A 17870-nucleotide genomic window follows, 5' to 3' on the forward strand; every position below is an offset into this window, starting at 1 on the left:
CCTGTAACAAGAAGTCAGTAATTTATCATACAAACAATTCTACAGCACATCTTGCCAAAAAAGCTGCCTAAGCTTTCACTTAGGACATTTCTATTTACAATCACAAACAAAGAATATATCATAGAATTTACAAAATATTTATAATGCCTCTAGAGGATCTTTTGTTATCTTCCTTTTTATAGGCCACCTAAGCTTGGGGACAGCCCTTTCTGTTGCCTGTGTCATTGTGCTAAAAGATTCTGTGTCTAGAATTATTATCAAAAAACAGTTGCTTGATAGCAGTCTTTGTAAGCTCATGAGTACTATCAAGGTAATCCCTTAATTTCTGTTTAGCATTCTGCAGTTGCTCCTCTTCTTGTTCTTTGAGATTCCTCCTATTCTACTGTACTTTAACATTTGTAAGTCCCTCTAAATAATTCTTGTTACTTCTTAACCATATCTCCCTTTCTATTTCCACCCTATTTTTAAACTCTACTTTAATTTTATCTTACTCCCTAGCTATATTTTTAGAAGAAATTTCTATCTTCTCTAATAGCTCCTGAATAATTTCCGCTACCTATTCCTTAAATTCCTGTCTTTTCAACAGATAGGTGGGAAAGTGCCAGTGTCTCATTTTTATTTCATTACCCTGTGTTTTTATTTTAGTTATTATTGGTGCATGATCTGAAATAGTTATTGAGTGTGGATCAAGGCCTTCAATTAAATGCACATGTTCCTGTGAAATGTAAATTCTGTCTAGCCTAGCCCAGTTTTTGTATCTTAGGGAATAATCTGTAAAATAATTTCAAACTCCAAGTACTGAATTCGCATCTTCCATGTCAAATATTTTTATAAATGTCTTCAAAAGTCTACCCTCCTTTGTTATACTTTCCCTTTTGGGCCCCCCAGATACGTCTTTATAGGATCATAGGAGGTTACTAGGCTAATGGTCCTGGGGCCCTTCCAAGCCTAACCAAGAGTTTATCCCCAAAAAGAAACCTCAGTCAGCACCTGTCACCCCTATCAATGAGAGACACAGGTAGAAACCCTGGGACAAATTTGTGGTTTCCTATCAAGGTTGGGCTTGAAGAGGGTCAGTGAAGTGCTCTGTTTAACGTGTATGGGAAGTCTATTCCAGAGACGGGGCAGCCTCTAGGAGACAAACCTGTCTCTCCAGCAGGTTTTGTTGATGTTGCATATTAGATTCAGGCCTTTTGAGTGGGTAGTGCGTGAGGAGTTAGACTTACAGATATGCAGCATCTCTAGTAGGGAAGGGTTCGAGATTGCCTTGTAGGTGTGACACAAATCACCCCAGAGCAATCTGTATGATACCAAGTAGAGTGATAGTGATTTGAGCCTGTCTGCATAGGACAGGTGTTGGAGGCCATGGATTCTCTTTGTGAGGTATTTCAGTGGCCTTTCCAGTTGGTGCAGATGTTTGGAGAGGTACATCCCAAATGGAGCATTATACTCAATTATTGGTCTAATGAGGTTGGAGTATAGAAAGGTAATAACCTCATTTTTTTCTGGATGCAATCTCTTTACTTATGAGATGAACCAAATAAAAGACTTTTCTGACCACTGCCGCTACACGATGGTCAAATGTGAGGTTATCTCTCACCACAGGTTGTGTGCTTAGGGGGTTGCCGTTGATGTGGTAATCAATAGGGGTTGTGTTTTTGCTGAATGGTATGATGATACATTCTTTTGCATTTAGCTTGAGGCCATGACTTTGACACCAGTCATTAGTTGCTGTGAGACCCTCTTGCAGTATGTTAACATCATTTGTGGAGTCAGTGACAGCACCCAATTTACAATCATCTGCAAACTTGGTCAGCAACTGGCCCTTTGTCTTTGCCTGGACCTCTGAGAAATAGATGCCAAACAGTAAGGGTCCCAGAAAAGATCCCTGGGGAACTCCACTTGTGACAGGTCTGCTATTGGAGGTGGAGGTGCCTATTTTAACTTTGAGGGTCCTGCCAGTGAGCCAGTTGGCCACCCACCTGATGAGATAGGGACGATGCCTGAGTGGAGGATTGTGTCAAAGGCCTTGGCCAAGTCAAGGTAAGCTGTATGTACTGACTTTCCCCTCATCCAGGGCCTTGGTGACAGTCTCAAAGAAGTCAACCAGGTTCAACAGGCAAGATCTGCCCTTGACAAATCTGAACTGGGTGGGGTCAACTGCTTGGAGATTGCCTATGTCCTTGTTTATGAGATCCATAATAATATGGTCCATGGCTTTACAGATCAGACTTGTCAAGCTAATGGGGCAATAGTTTCCAAGGTCAGTAGTGGCACCACCTTTGTGCAAGGGGATGACAATGACAGTTCTCCACTCTGCTGGAATGAAGCCAGTAGTTAGGCTGTGGGTTGAATAGAGTGCTCAGTGGAGAATCCAGTTCTTGCTGCAGATGATGCAGAATACATTCTGGGATACTATCAGGTCCCATGGAAGCTGTGTTCTTTGCCTTGGATAGGGCCTGTAACACTTGCTCTATGGAGATGTGAGGCGTGGAACAAGTATCAGGGATGTCAAAAGGGCCTTGGGGCCATCGGGGGTGAAGTTTGCACTGAACCTATCTGCTAGCAGTATGGCTAAGTCAACAAGATCAGTGTAAGTGATACTGTTAAGTACTAATTCGGAACAAACTGGGCTGTGCCGTGGAGGTTCCTAACATAACTGAAGAAGACTTTATGGTTTTGCTTTGTTATGGAGGCTAGTTTCAATTCATAATTTGCCTTGGATGTTTTCACTAGGCTCTAATTTGTTTGTTGAGGCTAATGAGGGAGTTTTTCCAGTTTGGAATTTGTTCCCTTTTAGCCTTGGACAACAGTTTCTTCCTTTTGTTGTAAAGCCTGTGTTTCCTTATGGGGCAGGTTTTAGTTCTGCTGGGTATGGCTGAATCCATGCATTTGTACAGATGCTTGTATACTACATTGGCGTACTGTTCAGCATAGTTGTCTGCATCTTCTGAGGGGAGTGGTAGTGTGAAGCCACAGATACCCTCCCTTAGGAGGTTGTAGTCAGCTTTTGAGACATTTTTAGCTTGATTATGGCTGGGTTATGGTTGGGTGGGAGAGAATCGAATGATACAGTCCAATGACCTGATCTTACCAGGAAAGATCATACTATGGGAATGGTGCATCGATCACCCAAGTTGGTAAGAACCAAGTCCAGAATGTTATCTTCCCTTGTGGGGGGGTGAGACGAGCTGGTCTAGTGCATTAGAAATGATGAAGTCGAGGAATCATTGAGAGAGTGCTTTAGTGCAAGAATAGTTCACCCAGTCTATAGTGGAGTAGTTGAAGTCACCAAGTATCAGGCTGTTAGGGGGTATCTTGATGGAGTCAAGTAGATCCAGGTAAGAGGAGTCAGTGTCCTTAGTCATGAAGGGTGGTCTATAGCTAGCTATAACTTGGATGGGTGTCTTTCAACTGTCAGTTGTACCTGGAGTAGCTCTAGTATGTCATGCTGACAAACCAGTCTGGAGGGGTGCCTGTTCTTAATGAAGATAGAGACACCATCACCTTTAGCCTTCCCAACCTCATTTTGGGTTCAGAATGTGTGGAATGAGGTATAGCCTGGTAAGGCTCTCTCAGCCCTGAACCAAATTTCTGTGACTGCAAAGACATTGGCATCTTCCAGTGCAAGGAGGGCCTCCAGTGAGTGCATTTTCAGGTTAAGACTCCTAGGGTTAAGCAGCATGACCTTCAATTTACTTTTTGGCAGATCTTTTAAATTGGAAGGTTTGTCTTTGGGACATTGCCTAAAAAAGGCACAATGGGGGAGGTGAGAGCCTTGGCCAGGATCTGGAAACCCAGTGGTGACAGCTGAAGGCCATCTCTGGCAAAACATCAAGTCCTGTCGACCATGTCATCCCAGGCAGACAGATACTGGTATCCCGTTGGAATGACACCAGAAACTAAGCCAATTGTTGAAGTCAATCATTTTTTGTTGGCATTGTGGTATCATTCTTGGTGAAGGTAGGATGCTGCTTAGGGCTAGGGGCATGCCTGCCTAGAACACATACTCTGAGAATTCACTCATGCCTCTCTTCATATAGTCCAGGGAGGTTTGTCTCAAGTCATTTACACCAAAATGTAGAATGACAGAGTCATACTTGTACTTGTTGTGCAGATACTTAAGTGCTTGCATGATGTGGTGTTTTCCGGCACCAAACAGACAACTGACTGTGACCTTCTCCTTGTTGAGCCTGGTGAAGGGGACATCAGTGTGTCTCACAACTGAGTCACCAATGGCTAGTGTGTTTGGTTTATTGTTATGTTTTGTGGGCTGTGATGGTTTATTGCTTTGCCTTATGGGCTGTGTTTGTGAGACACTGGTGTGTTGTCTGCTGTGTCTGATGTGTTTGGTGTTGTGTATGGAATGTTTATGAGTGTGTTTTGGAGGTCTTTGCTGTTTAGTAAGTTTTTATTGAGGACCTTTGCATAGGTGTGTGTGTTGTGCTTGGCTGTGTGATGTGAGTGGTGTGGTGTTTGTGCTGGCAATCTCCACTTTGTCAGGATTACTGACTGTGATGAGAGAGAGCATGGACTCCAAGTTACTGATGTGCATGCATTTCTTGCAGGTGGAAGACTTATGTGCTAGGAGAAGAGGGTTGTCAGTAAACATAAGACCATTGCTACACTGTCTCAGTATGCCCATGTTGACCAGGTTGCCAAGAGAAAGTGATGGGAATCGTCCATAGTGTTCCGAATGCTTGGATGGACTTATGGAGAGAGGGTTTTGATAAGGGTTTTTTCACAAGAGTGTAGACCACAAGAACCTTCTTAAATGTAAAGTAACTGTCCTGAAGCACAAATGCTAAGACCAAAGCTAAAAATGCTTAGAATAACAGATACATGTAATTAGGCTACTAACAAGCAATAATAAATGCACCGGAATAAAAGCACTTAAACACTTAAGAGCACACAGCAAAAATAAGGTCATAAAGTATGAAGAACACAATTACAGAAAAAGCAGTTGAATAAAGAGTAATTTTTTGTACTGCTGCAAATCAAATTCGAGTCCCCACCTATAAATAATATTCCTTGCTGAAAGCTGATAATTTTCTTAAACTCCATTATAGTAGTTTTAGGTGGAATATAAATACATTCCATTGTAATCTTCCTCCCTTTCCAGTAGCCCCTTAGTATTTCAAATATACCATTATTATCCTTTTTTATCATTTTCTATCACTATTGGAGCTTCTCTTGCAGTTAACATAAGTACTCCTGTTTTCCTCTGTCCCAGGTAATCTGCTGAATAAACAACCTGAAAACCTTTCTTTATCAAATTCACATTTTCAATTCTTTCCAAGTATGTCTCCTGTAACATAAACTGTGCTCTACATTTTTAATATAGTTCACTATTCTTTTTTTGTGTGTTTATCTGTGAGACCATTGACATTTAATGACATTACAGAAAGTATTTTGTATTAAAATATTATTCCCACCTTTTATGTATAACTGTATCTAGTTCCAGCTGTTGTGTGACATGCATATACTGTTTGGCAGGTTGAAATTTTGTACAGTTTTTGTACAGTTGTTTCTTGTCATATCCATTTAAGCCTTTGTCACATCATACATCACTTTTTGTTTTATTGAAAACCATCAAAAACACACCCCAATACCCCCTAAAACCTATTTACTTAATGCTAACACAAAAACTATGTACATATTAAAATATTGAAGTTTTACCCTCATGATAGGAACAAATGTTCCAAACTGGCAGCTACCCTCACAGACTTGAGTTAACCTAAAAGAAAAGTTATCCATGCCAAGACACATGATGCAGCCTGTGCGTCTACAAAGTGCTATCTGGTTTTGTTTTATCTTTATAGCTCTCCCAGCTGGGAAAACACTTGAATATTTCAGAGAACATTATCTCTTAGGCAATTTCTCTTTGTCAGATTGTCTCCATGGAGACATGAGGACCAGATACAGAACTGCTACTAAACATGCATTTATTTGATAGAAAAAAAGCCTTACGATATTCAATATTTTTTTCATTTACTTGCATTCTCTTAAAACTTGTTATTAGATCAAACAAAGGTCCTTAATCCAATCATTCCCCCATGTAAGAATAAGAAAAAGCACATTATTTTTTCCTTTTGTCATCCTCTTTTAACCAGACTTTTCTTCTTTTTTTTTACATTGCAGTGCCCATACCTCTCAAAACTGAATAAGAAGAAAGAGAGAAGAAGGGAGGGAGAAAGAAAAAAAGAAAAACATTGGAGCACCTGTCCACAATAGTGTCCCCATTACACTCAAAACAATTGAGAAAACTTCACTCCATAGCATGCAAAGAAAATCATGCACTTTAAAAATAGTAGTGTTAAGAAAAAATTGTTTTACTTACAGTAAACTTTCTCCCTACTTCCCCTTCCACAAGTATTTTTCAGAACATTAATGGCATGAAGTAGGGCATATGCTTTAAAGTCCACCACAAGTCAAACAAAGTCCAAAAAGCCCAATATCTCAGAATTTCTAGTTCTATCATATTTCATGAATATAATTATTGCTTTGTAATCTCACATTTGTCACTTTCCAAGTTACTGATTTTATTCTTGTTCATCTCCATTTCCCAAATCCTGTCTCTCCTTCATTTTCAATGTACTATCGATTATTCTAGTAAACTCCTGTGCTCCCTTCCTTCTCTTCAGCATTTTCCATTGAAACATTGCGAATGTGTCACTGGCACAGTCTCTTGGTGGTCTTTATTACCAGAAAAACAAGAAGTAGAATCTCCTTCTCTTTCACAGCTCACTTTTTGTTTGACAAAAGTTTGTATTTCCTCCTTAGTATGTGCTTCATCAAAAAATGATTTTGTCCTTCCAGGGAAGAATAATTCGAAGGAAGCTGGGTATAGCAGTTTGAATCTCATATCTGCTTCTTGACATTCCATGAATAATGGAATAAATTTACTTCTCTTCTGCCTGGTGTACAGTGAGTAATAACCCTCCACAAACATTCTTCTGTCTCCCACTATTAGTACTTTGTCCTTCTGCCACAGTTTTGTCAGAATCAACTCATTCTGCTTGTAGGATTGCATTGTTACTATTAAAGGTCTAGATTGCTTTGTCATAGCCAGGTTTTGAGCATACGCACGATGTGCTCTTTTAATTAACAACTCCTGCTGTGGAATACCAGTCCCGTTGCTTATTTGAGCTTTCATGAAATAAATACAGTCTGTTCCTTCCAGCTTTGCTGGTACAGCTGGAAATCTCAGGTTTTCCTTATGTGCTCTGTTGTCTAATTCTATTATTTTTTGAATCACCTCTTCTTGAACAGTCTCATATTCAGCCAGCATTTTCTTCATTTCGACCTGTGATTTTTTTCAGTTTTATCACCTCATCTGAATATCTGTTTAAAGCTTCTTCCATTTTTCCAGTCTTTTGTTATTTCAGTTGATATACTCCAGCAGTGTTTTGTTTATTTTAACCTGGTCTGTATGCAGTTGTCTTATGCTTTCCTTTAGGTTACTGGAAGTCATGTCTGGAACTTGTACTGCTTTTTGCTGAACTGCTGCCATACTTTTCTCAGTCAGTGTTTTTCCTCACTTTTTGTAGTTGATTTTCTTTCAGGTCCTCTATATTTCTTTTTTCCTGGCATTCAGGCAGTGCACATACTAGCCAGTTACTGACATTTATCCAATAACACAAAAGTCCACTGGCCTTCTCTGCTGAGTGTCTGTTTTCACACCAGGAGAGCTAGAATTAAGCTGTTACTCATTGTGCAGCCATCTTGGATGTCCTCGAGGTAGCTGTCACTTTTGAGTTATTTCTCAAATTAAAGAACAACAATGCAACATTATCTTTTTAAGAATCTATGGCTGAAACAGGATAATTATTTGCTTCAGAAACCTAATTATAAATAATCTTCCAGATGCATGAGTTTACCTATCAAATGCAACACATTTATGATGCTGTTCACACATTTAACTCCCTAAAATCACCTTTAGCATATAGAAACAGATGTTATTCGCAGTCAAATATTATTTGGTTGTAACAGTGTCTATTATTTTAAACATATTTCCATTTAGCAAGGGGTGTAAACTTTACCAAAAAATTTCACTACAGATCAAGCTTTAAATATTGTCCAACAGAATACCACTAAATATCAAGCTTCTGTTGCATGCTTATCATGTGCATTAGAATCTGTTGCACATTTTGACACACATCTGAGCCATGAAAGAAAATCCATTAGGGATACTGTAACAGTTCTGAAACAGACACTTGCAAAAAGGTAAGCTAACTTAATTTTATGCATAGTAAAGCATTTTTACCATGTGTACTATATTTCTAGAAATTACTCAACATGATTTAATATAACTATATCCATATTTTCTAGGCAAGAAAGATCAGATGTGGTCTAAGTAAGCTTTTATGGATAAGAACAGTATATCTTTTCTAGTGTACCAACCACATAAATACATGAACAAATTGACACCAAAATACAAAATAACCAGTACAACAAAATCACAAGATGTATGTAACTGTTCGTAAGAAATACAAATCTAAAACACCTGTGTAATTCAGACAACAAGCCATTGTACTTAGGAAAAAGGCCTTGGGTGGTATTCTTAGTCAGTAGCGCAAATGTGATAGGGAATTAGGGGGAAGTGCAGACAGGTGCAGCTAAGTTGCGATTCATAGAGGCTGATTACATGAATTTGCTGTATCTCCATATGTAGATATGCAAATTAGATAATAATGACAAGTGAAGTAAATGTTCTTATGCTAATTAAGACTGTTTTATACCAACTGCAATTCATAGTCAGTTTTTCCAGCTTTCCCACGCTTGTCACAGATGTGGAATAAAAAGGGAAGACTTGAAAGTATCAGAGTTGCAGTTAGCAAAAATGCTATCTCTTGCGGTGAGTTTTGCTATTTCTAGGTCAATGTTGCTAGTCTTGGCTGGGCCCAAACCGCTTGCACCCAGTTGTTCTCACCCTCCAAGAAGGTAGAAATATATGCAAAGGATTACTCATTATAACTTAGATACTCAGGAAATTCTTGATAGGTTTAAAGTGGACAAGGCCATTATAAAGGTCTTAGTGAGCATGTTTGACCCTCATATGGGCTGTAGAGGAATGCCTGCATTACACAGACCTTCCTCAGACAGTCTGAGGACACCTTGGGGATCTCACAGGCTTCTGCTTCAAGGATACCGAGGAAGTTCCTGGATGTAGTCTTAGCACATGTGCATTAGTACATCTATTTCATAAGTTGGTACTAGGCTATTGGCCCTAGGGCCTATACAAGCCTAGCCATAACAATTCCCTGGCTATTTCTTCCCACACTATTTAATTCCCTGGACCCCTGTCTAGCAGGGTGACTGCCATGATCCTCAGGGCGAATTTTCTTTCTCCCATCCAATCATCAAGGTTCCTTTTGAAGAGGGCCAAAGAGGCACTCTGCTTGACATGTATGGGCAATCTATTCTAGAGTCTGGGGAGTCTCTGGGTCAGGAACCTATCCCTCCAGCATGTTTTGTTTATTGTGATGACAAGGTTTAGATCCCTGGAGCGTGTGGCTCTGAGGGATTGGGATTTCTTTAAGTGTAACATGTCCAACAGCTCTGGGTTTGACATGGCCTTGTATGTTAAGCAGAGATCGCCTCGGAGTAGACGATATGCGACAGAGTATAGCTGGAGTTTTTTAAGGCGGTCTGCATAGGGCATCAGCTTTAGGCCTGTGATTCTTTTAGTGACGTATTTCTGCGGCCTTTCCAGTTGTTGCAGATGTCTTGAGAATTACATACCAAATGGGGCGTTGTATTCTATAATGGGTCTAATGAGGGATGAGTACAGTGGGACAATTACCTCCTTTTTTCTGGATGAAAAGCCCTTAGCGATGAGGTGTGCCACATAGAAGGATTTCCTGACTGTTGTGGCGATGTGGTTATTGAAGGTGAGACCACTGTCCACCTGTGTCCCTAAGTCTCTTATCACACTTTCAGTGTTTATTGTACTGCCACTTATGTGGTAATTCACGGGTACATGTTTTGTCCCAAAGGGGATAACTATACATTTCTTGGCATTGAGCTTTCTTGGTGTGACTGCAAGACCAAGCTTGGACTATGAGTGCCTTTATGGGCTGGCACATTTCCCTGAGGTACTCTGTGTGATAGATTGGGCACATGTCACAATTAGGGCCCCTTTTGGTCCACAGGATGAGCAGTACTGTAATAGGAAAGGCTTCCATTCCATCAATTGCCAGGTAGTGTGTGATGCATGGGAGTGTATCACCAATGTCTCTGCTCAACATCCTGGCACTACACATGATTCCCTTATCTGGGATATTAGTTCAATTTACCACCTCTTCCTGCATATAATTTAAATCACAGTAGCTCTAGATCAAAGAAGTCATACACCATTCCTGTTGATAGGCATGGTGATGGTGCAACAGATGTGGAGGATGAGCTACCATAAGAACTGTAAGGTGAATTAGTCCTCCTGTTAGTGACCTGACATTTCTATGTGACCGTCACCTTTATCTGGAACATGAGGTTTTCATAGATATAGATGACCAGTGACATGGCCTATGAGGAATGTGTTCTGATTGCTCACTGTAAGTGCTGACATTACTGCCTTGTGAGTCAGTGATGCTATCATGTGATCTTCTCCAGTGTGTCCAGACTGTACTCCATCCCCTTCCCCTGGTTACACTGAGTCCGGCTTGACTTTAATATGTCTGAAGCAGTGCACAAATTGAGGTTGTAACTGATGCCTGGTGTGCCACCTTGTTACGCATCAGTGAAACCATAGCATTATCTTGTCTCACAGTCAATTAAAATTACTGTTTGAAACCTTCAAGCATACCCTGTAGAACTCCCATTTCTAGCTGCCTCTGAGTTGCACTGGTTTGAGCACATTTCCTGTTGTTCTGCCAATTCTTTACATATTTCCTGAGGTAGTTCAAAGTAATGTAACTACTTTCCCATACATCTAAGAGTGTTTACCTCCTCCCCTCTCACTTACACACTCTTCCTGTATAATCTCACAAGCCTCCTTCCTTGAGCTACTATCTAAACTTACAATCTTACCTTAGTCTTTAACCTCCATTAGCCATCGCTCCTCCTGTCCATTTCTCTCATTTTCCCCTTTACAGAATCCTTGCTGTTTATCAATAATGTGTTTTTATATTGGTATTATGTTTACTCTTAGTCAGAACCTCTTTGCCAACTAATTGTGTAAAACCATATTCACATTGTTTGTATATATTGTATAATAATAATTGCTTATTATCTGTTTTTCTCTGTATAACAATTGTATTTTATTGTGGAGCTTTGCCCCCGGATCTCCGCTGAAAATGGGCTACTCAGCTCAGTCGGACTAACCCGGTCAACAAATGTAAAATAACATAAATAAATAAATTTCTATGCCTAGCATTTCTTTGTAATGTTATCAGTGTGGGCAAAGTGGCTTTAGACTGCCTGCCTTCATCCTGACAATGTTCTTCTGCTTGTGGAGACAGTGGTGTAGAAGTGGATGTTTGCTCCTGGTGTACAAGCATGAGCGGAATGTCAGCCTGTGTTTGACTTTGTGATGAGTGTCACTTTCTGTAGAGTTGCTAACATGTTGTGAAGTGAGAGAGCCTGTCATTACACTGGGAGACTGCCTACCAATTCCCTCAGGGTGCCTCGTAAATAAAACTACATCGTCGTTATCATCATCATCAGCAACACCCATTCTACTACTGACTTCATCCATATTTATTGGTACAGTTGAACTGTTTGTTTCTGATGCTGACTCTGTAAAAGAAATCATTCTAACACATTAATAATACTGCAACAGCATACGGTACAGCATGCTTACAGGGGGTGGGTGGTGGGACACATACCATGAAGTCTGCCTTTATTTTCATTAGCTGCTGATGAACAAGGCTGATCTAATAGTAATGAATTGTGATGGGTTTAATGATAGCACTGTTTGCCACCATTCAATGTTAAATATTTACAAGGTATATACTTTAAACCAACCTTCAGGAGTGGATGAATGCAGATGCTGCTGCAGACTTTGGTTTGATGGAACAGTGTCCACACCACCTCTAATTATTCCTGTTGCACCATCTTCTGTATCATAGTCATCCCCATGGATGGACAGAAGGAATTCATCATCTGGTGTTAACTTAATAAGATTTGGAGCCCCCCCCCCCCCCCATAGTGGTCTTGAAATTGCATTATGCCAGACCATACTTCTTGCACGTCCTACCGTATCATTTCCCTTTTTTGCACTGTGCCAGAGATCTGTTTCTTCCTCCAACTGCATTGATTTCAACAGCTACTTAGTTCTATACTTTGCTCCTCTCGGCTTGTCTGGGCCTTATCTTACCAAATAGCAGTTTGCCATATGACCTAAGTACTGCCATGAGTGCAAAAGTTTACTCATAGCTAAAGTTATTATGTCTATGCCTGGATCCCTTATTATTCATCTGTACTATACAGATAAAACAAGGGCTACTGTCGGACACTTGTATGAGTACTATCTACATGACATCAGTAGTTAAAGTGCAATCCACTGGCTTGTTATCCCCACCACCAACACAACTACACAAAAATAATTTAACACAACTGTGATTTCAAAAATGCAGTACTGTCTGCCACTGACAGGTACTGTTCTCTCACTAGCATTAGTAAAACAACTGCTTCGCTGCACACCTATATTTCTGTCTTATGCACAGTAAGTGTTAACAGGCTCAAGAACAAGGCTTAAAAAGCATGGAGAATAATGATGTCTTGTTCACTTATTGCATTTTCAATGTAAATAAGCACGTCAAACGTACTGCAAGCAGTTCCCGATACTTAAACAGTCATTGAATGCAAAAGCACAATGTAGTTTAAAATGCATTGCAACTGACCCATAAAACACTATGACAGGAACTGTTAATTGCCCCTATTAATGGCTATTACATATTTTATAAAGTTTTTCTTACTTTTTTGATATTTGAAGTATCCAAATAATTTGCAGCCTATCTCGGCTATTCATGAATCACTATCACACCGCTCAGCCTTGCAGCATATATTCAGGCAGATTTACATATTTAGTGTGCAAATGAAGCTAATTTATATGCATGCCTCTGAATCGGAGTATAATGCAAATGTGTTGCAAAGTACATCTGTGTATTTTGGATTTTTGCCGATTGTGAATGCCTGTGATATGCTACATGAATGAGTCTGAGAAGGTGTGGACAACATGTGGATAGTTGCAAACTCCACAGCACTCCGCAGCAATGCCAAGCTGTTCATGGATACATACTGCTTGGCCAAAACTAACTAATATACAGACATACTGATGAAAATCAAAATGGAGTCATCCGAATCTCAGGTTGCAATGAATGTGAATATTAATCATTGGCCATGCAGGTGTGTATGTTACACACTAGCAAGTAGTACATATACAAAGGTCCTAGAAATACTTCCTCTCTGTAGTGTTGACATTTCTTTCTCTACTACCTATTAATAAATAAAGGTGAAAAATGAAAAAAAGTTGAAAATATTATGAATAAATATTACAGGCAACACCTAATTGATTTAGATAAAGTTAGAAATCATCTGTTAGCAATTGTGTACTCTGTTATGTGTTTGCCTTTAAGAAAAAAACAGGGAGTGACAGCATTTCTGGTTACATCAAACCTAACAATGTTATCAGTACCTGGTCTAATGAGCTTGCCAGAAACTAGGGTTTGGTCTAGGTGATGTCACTCCCAATAGGGAGAGATTCTAGCCATTGTTAATACAGCCCTCACCATACTTTTCTCATTCTTGTTCTGGTACTTCAAATGATGGCAGTACCTATAAAGACATGAGGCCGCACTCCTGTCTGGTTTTAGAAAGAGCTCCTAATCATGCTCTACCTGCTGCATGACTCGAACCTGGAGAAGATCCAGGCATGCACCAGTACCAGCACTTAGAAGAAAATCAATATCTGTCAGGAGTAGGGTGGACCACCTGTCAACCGTGACTGGTATAACCTGCTCGAGTCAGTAGTGCTATCACAGGTATAATGACTTGCAAAAGTGCAGTGCTGACCAGCTGGCTGACTGGGTTGATCAGACTCAGGCAAGAAGGCCACAGTTCTTCTGTAAATACAATTTTTAATCCATATAGAGCTTAATATGTATATAGATAAACAGATAGACAGATATAGATAGATATTATATGTATATAAAATACAACATGGGGTTAGAAAAAATGTTACAAGTACATGTAATTCAACAGTCAAAAATCTTATCCTTCAAATAAGTGTTTGAGGTGCTATTCTGAAATGCATTAAGAAAAATAAATAAATACCAATTAATGTAGTCAGCCATCCATCTGTTCATGACAGACAGACAATACTGCTGTTACCTGTTAAGAGGTTAAAGTGGTACAGTCATAAATAAAAATAACAGTAAAGAATATGAAAATAGCAATCTGTCCAGCTAAGTCTATAAATGTATTAGTTATGTTCAAATATTGGTAATGCCAACTGCATGTAATACAGTTAGTAATAAACATGCAGTTACATATGTAAAGAATTGTGTGGCACTGCATTGAAAAAGCTGTGGGGCCTTTTCCATTTTTGGGTTAAATTAAAACCATAAAAATCATTGTTATTTGTATTATAGAAACCTTCAATTATTTCTTACATTGCATCCACTCTTATGTACAGACTCCATGAGTGCATATTAGTGTATCTGATGTAACAATTCTGAAATAGACACTTGTAAAATATAAGCTTTTCGTTTAATTATTAGCAAAGTATTTTAACCACACGGATTATGTTTCTAGAAAGCACATAGGATATCCATATTTTATACACACACACACACACACACACACACACACACACACACACACACACACACACACAATCTAAGTGATACAGAATAAAATTAAAACTACCTCACTTTGTCCAAGGTGAAAATATCAACAGGAAGAAAAAAAAGATGGGACTTATCACAAATCCCTGTATGTTAAAGGCTGCATCAATAACAGAAATAAAGGGAGAAAGGGAGTGGCTGTAAGATAGGTAAGATGTAAAGCAGGAAAGACAGTACACAACGGACAGAACATTTATGGTTACAAATTCTCATGGGGGACCCTGGATTGTATTTGATCAACAATGCGTTTGTACACCATGTCAAGATAGGAGTGATTCCAGGGATGGCATAGTGACTGCTTTATTTAGTGCTGGTCCCTGCCCTGTGAACACACTGATTCCTAAATCTTGCTGAACAGTATCAGAATTTGTCTTTTCCTAATAAGTGCGTCATTTTAATTATTTGTGTATTCATCTAATTCCATTTGCCTTGCAACTCTGTCTAATAGCCCCATAAATCTGCATTATTAAAGCCATGTGAGACACTTTAGTTTCAGACACGTAAAGTCATTTCCTCATTAAGAAATATTATTTTTCTAATGGAGGACTACAATATAAAATGAAGGGTACAGATTTATGATTTCCAGATGTATACAGTTCTAAGCTGAACAGACTGTTACCTCTTCTAGCAGTACAACCTACCAAACTATAAAAAGAATATAAAAAAGACAATTAATTTGATATACATTTTTGTTTTTGTTGCCCTAATTCATTTGGCTTCCTTCAATCTACCAACAATACGAGGCACATTTACACACATAGCATATATAAACACACACACACACACACACACACACACACACACACACACACACACATGAAGACACACTTACACCCACATACATGCGCACACTTTTCAGCAATATTATAGCAGATTTAGACTGACACTGCATCACTCTACAAATTCTCTGAGTGATCATTCAATACATGTTTCTTCAAATCATGATAAAACACCTTTTAAGGAAGAATAACTTTCTAGCAGAAACATCTTCATGACCCGCTAATGTACCTTAAACAAAACTCCTACCATGCATACATGCAAGATCTGTATCACTACCTCCCTGTGTCTTCACCATGCATACATATGCATCATTGTTATAAAGTAATTGTATAACTGATTAAGACAGATATCCCCATGTATATAGTCATCTCTTACAGTACCACGAGTACATAACAAGTGACTAACATGACCCATCAATCATCTTTGTTGCAAGCCACTAATAAGAGTATGGAATTGCAATACTGCATTAATCTAAGCTCTTGACCACATAACCCACCCCCCACGCACAACTACCCAGCAACAATGGTTGGTGATTAATGCAAACCTGCACTTCCAACATCAGTTACAAGCTGAAAGTCGCAGAATAAGCATATCTCACATATATCTTGACATCAAAACATCATAAAAGAGCTACTTCTAAACAATGACTGGCTGTTGTAGATAGTTAGGGCATTAGAAGGAGCAAAAGAACACTTTCAAACATTTTTTTTCTGAAAAACTGTATTTGCTCAAAACATGGTGAATCAAGTACATAAAATGTTGGATTACCTCGTTTACTGTTGCAGGAGCAAGCCCAGAATTTGTAGGTCTTATAACTGAAAAATTATCTGTGATTCCTTTCCCCCTAAACAGTGATTTTTTTGTAATTATATTCACACCATTAAAATGTCATATTTGCCCTGGGGCACTGTCCCCGATGCACCTATATGTGTGTGTGTGTGTGTGTGTGTGTGTGTGTGTGTGTGTGTGTGTGTGTGTATATATATATATATATATATATATATATATATATATATATATATATATATATATATATATATATATATATATATATATATATAAATATACACACGCACACACAAGTATATATAAGCTTCTACTATCATGCCACTTCTGTCTAAGACAAATTCTCCAGTATACTGCAAACACAGACTGTTTTTTTATATTCTTTCATTTCGTACATCAGAATTACAACAGGTACATGGATGAACTGCAAAATAACAGGTGTTTCTGCAGCTTGACTTGATAATTTTAGGTGACAGTATATTGAATGTTTCTTTTTAGGGAATTTACTATATGGTTTGGAATGGGAAAGTCTGCGCAAATGCATCTGTTTCAATACTGAGTTATGTAACAGTTTCGACTACAGTCAGTCAGTGCTTACTTTTTTGTTACATCATTCATGGTTTATATCAGTTTATAAAGCTATGCATTTCTACATCTCATTCTTGATCTTTGAATCTAAAATTTACATACCACTTTTTTCTTCTTTATAACCCACTTTGCTTTCTACTGTAATTTTTACACATTTTATCGTATTTCACTAATCCACTGTTCTCAAATGTCCTGTTATCAACTCATCTGCAGTTTGGCTTCTTATATGTTTGGTGTAAACGAACCAAGATAACTTGTACACATTTATAGGTGTGCATAATTTGTGCTGCATAACCTAAAAGTATGTACAGATGTGCATTTATACTAGTGACAAAACGTTACAAACTTACAGATTTTCAACGAGTAATATAAGGCAATAATTGTCACTGACACAATTAGCAATCAGAAAAGGGCAGCAAAAGAATGATACGTAGAACTCTAAATGCAACAGAAATGCTTCTCCACCTAGTCATTGTTATACTATAACAAGAAATAAGAGTGTTTAACAATAAATCAGTGCATTGAGTTTTATACTACTTACTACATTCTGGTGATAGAGTAACCCCATTGTTCTTATAGACCCATTTAAGGTGAGTTCTGGGGGAAGTTTGGCTATAACACTGGAGAAACTAAATTTCTGTTAATATCCATCTGAATTTCCACTAAAACTGACAGATTGGAACTATAGTTAATATCCTATTTAAAGCACAGCACTTTTCCTGTAAAGTACCTCCATAATGGTACTCCACATTGTCAGTGTTGAAATACGAATATAAGTACCTGCAGCAGGAATAGAGCCTACAGTCTTGTGTAGCATACTGAACCACTAATAATATAAATCTGTCTCCTGGACCTTTTAGGTGGGCCTAC

This window comes from Protopterus annectens, chromosome 3.part1, assembly GCF_019279795.1.
Source record: "Protopterus annectens isolate FY-2018-M chromosome 3.part1, PAN1.0, whole genome shotgun sequence".
NCBI classification, from domain to species: Eukaryota; Metazoa; Chordata; order Ceratodontiformes; family Protopteridae; genus Protopterus; species Protopterus annectens.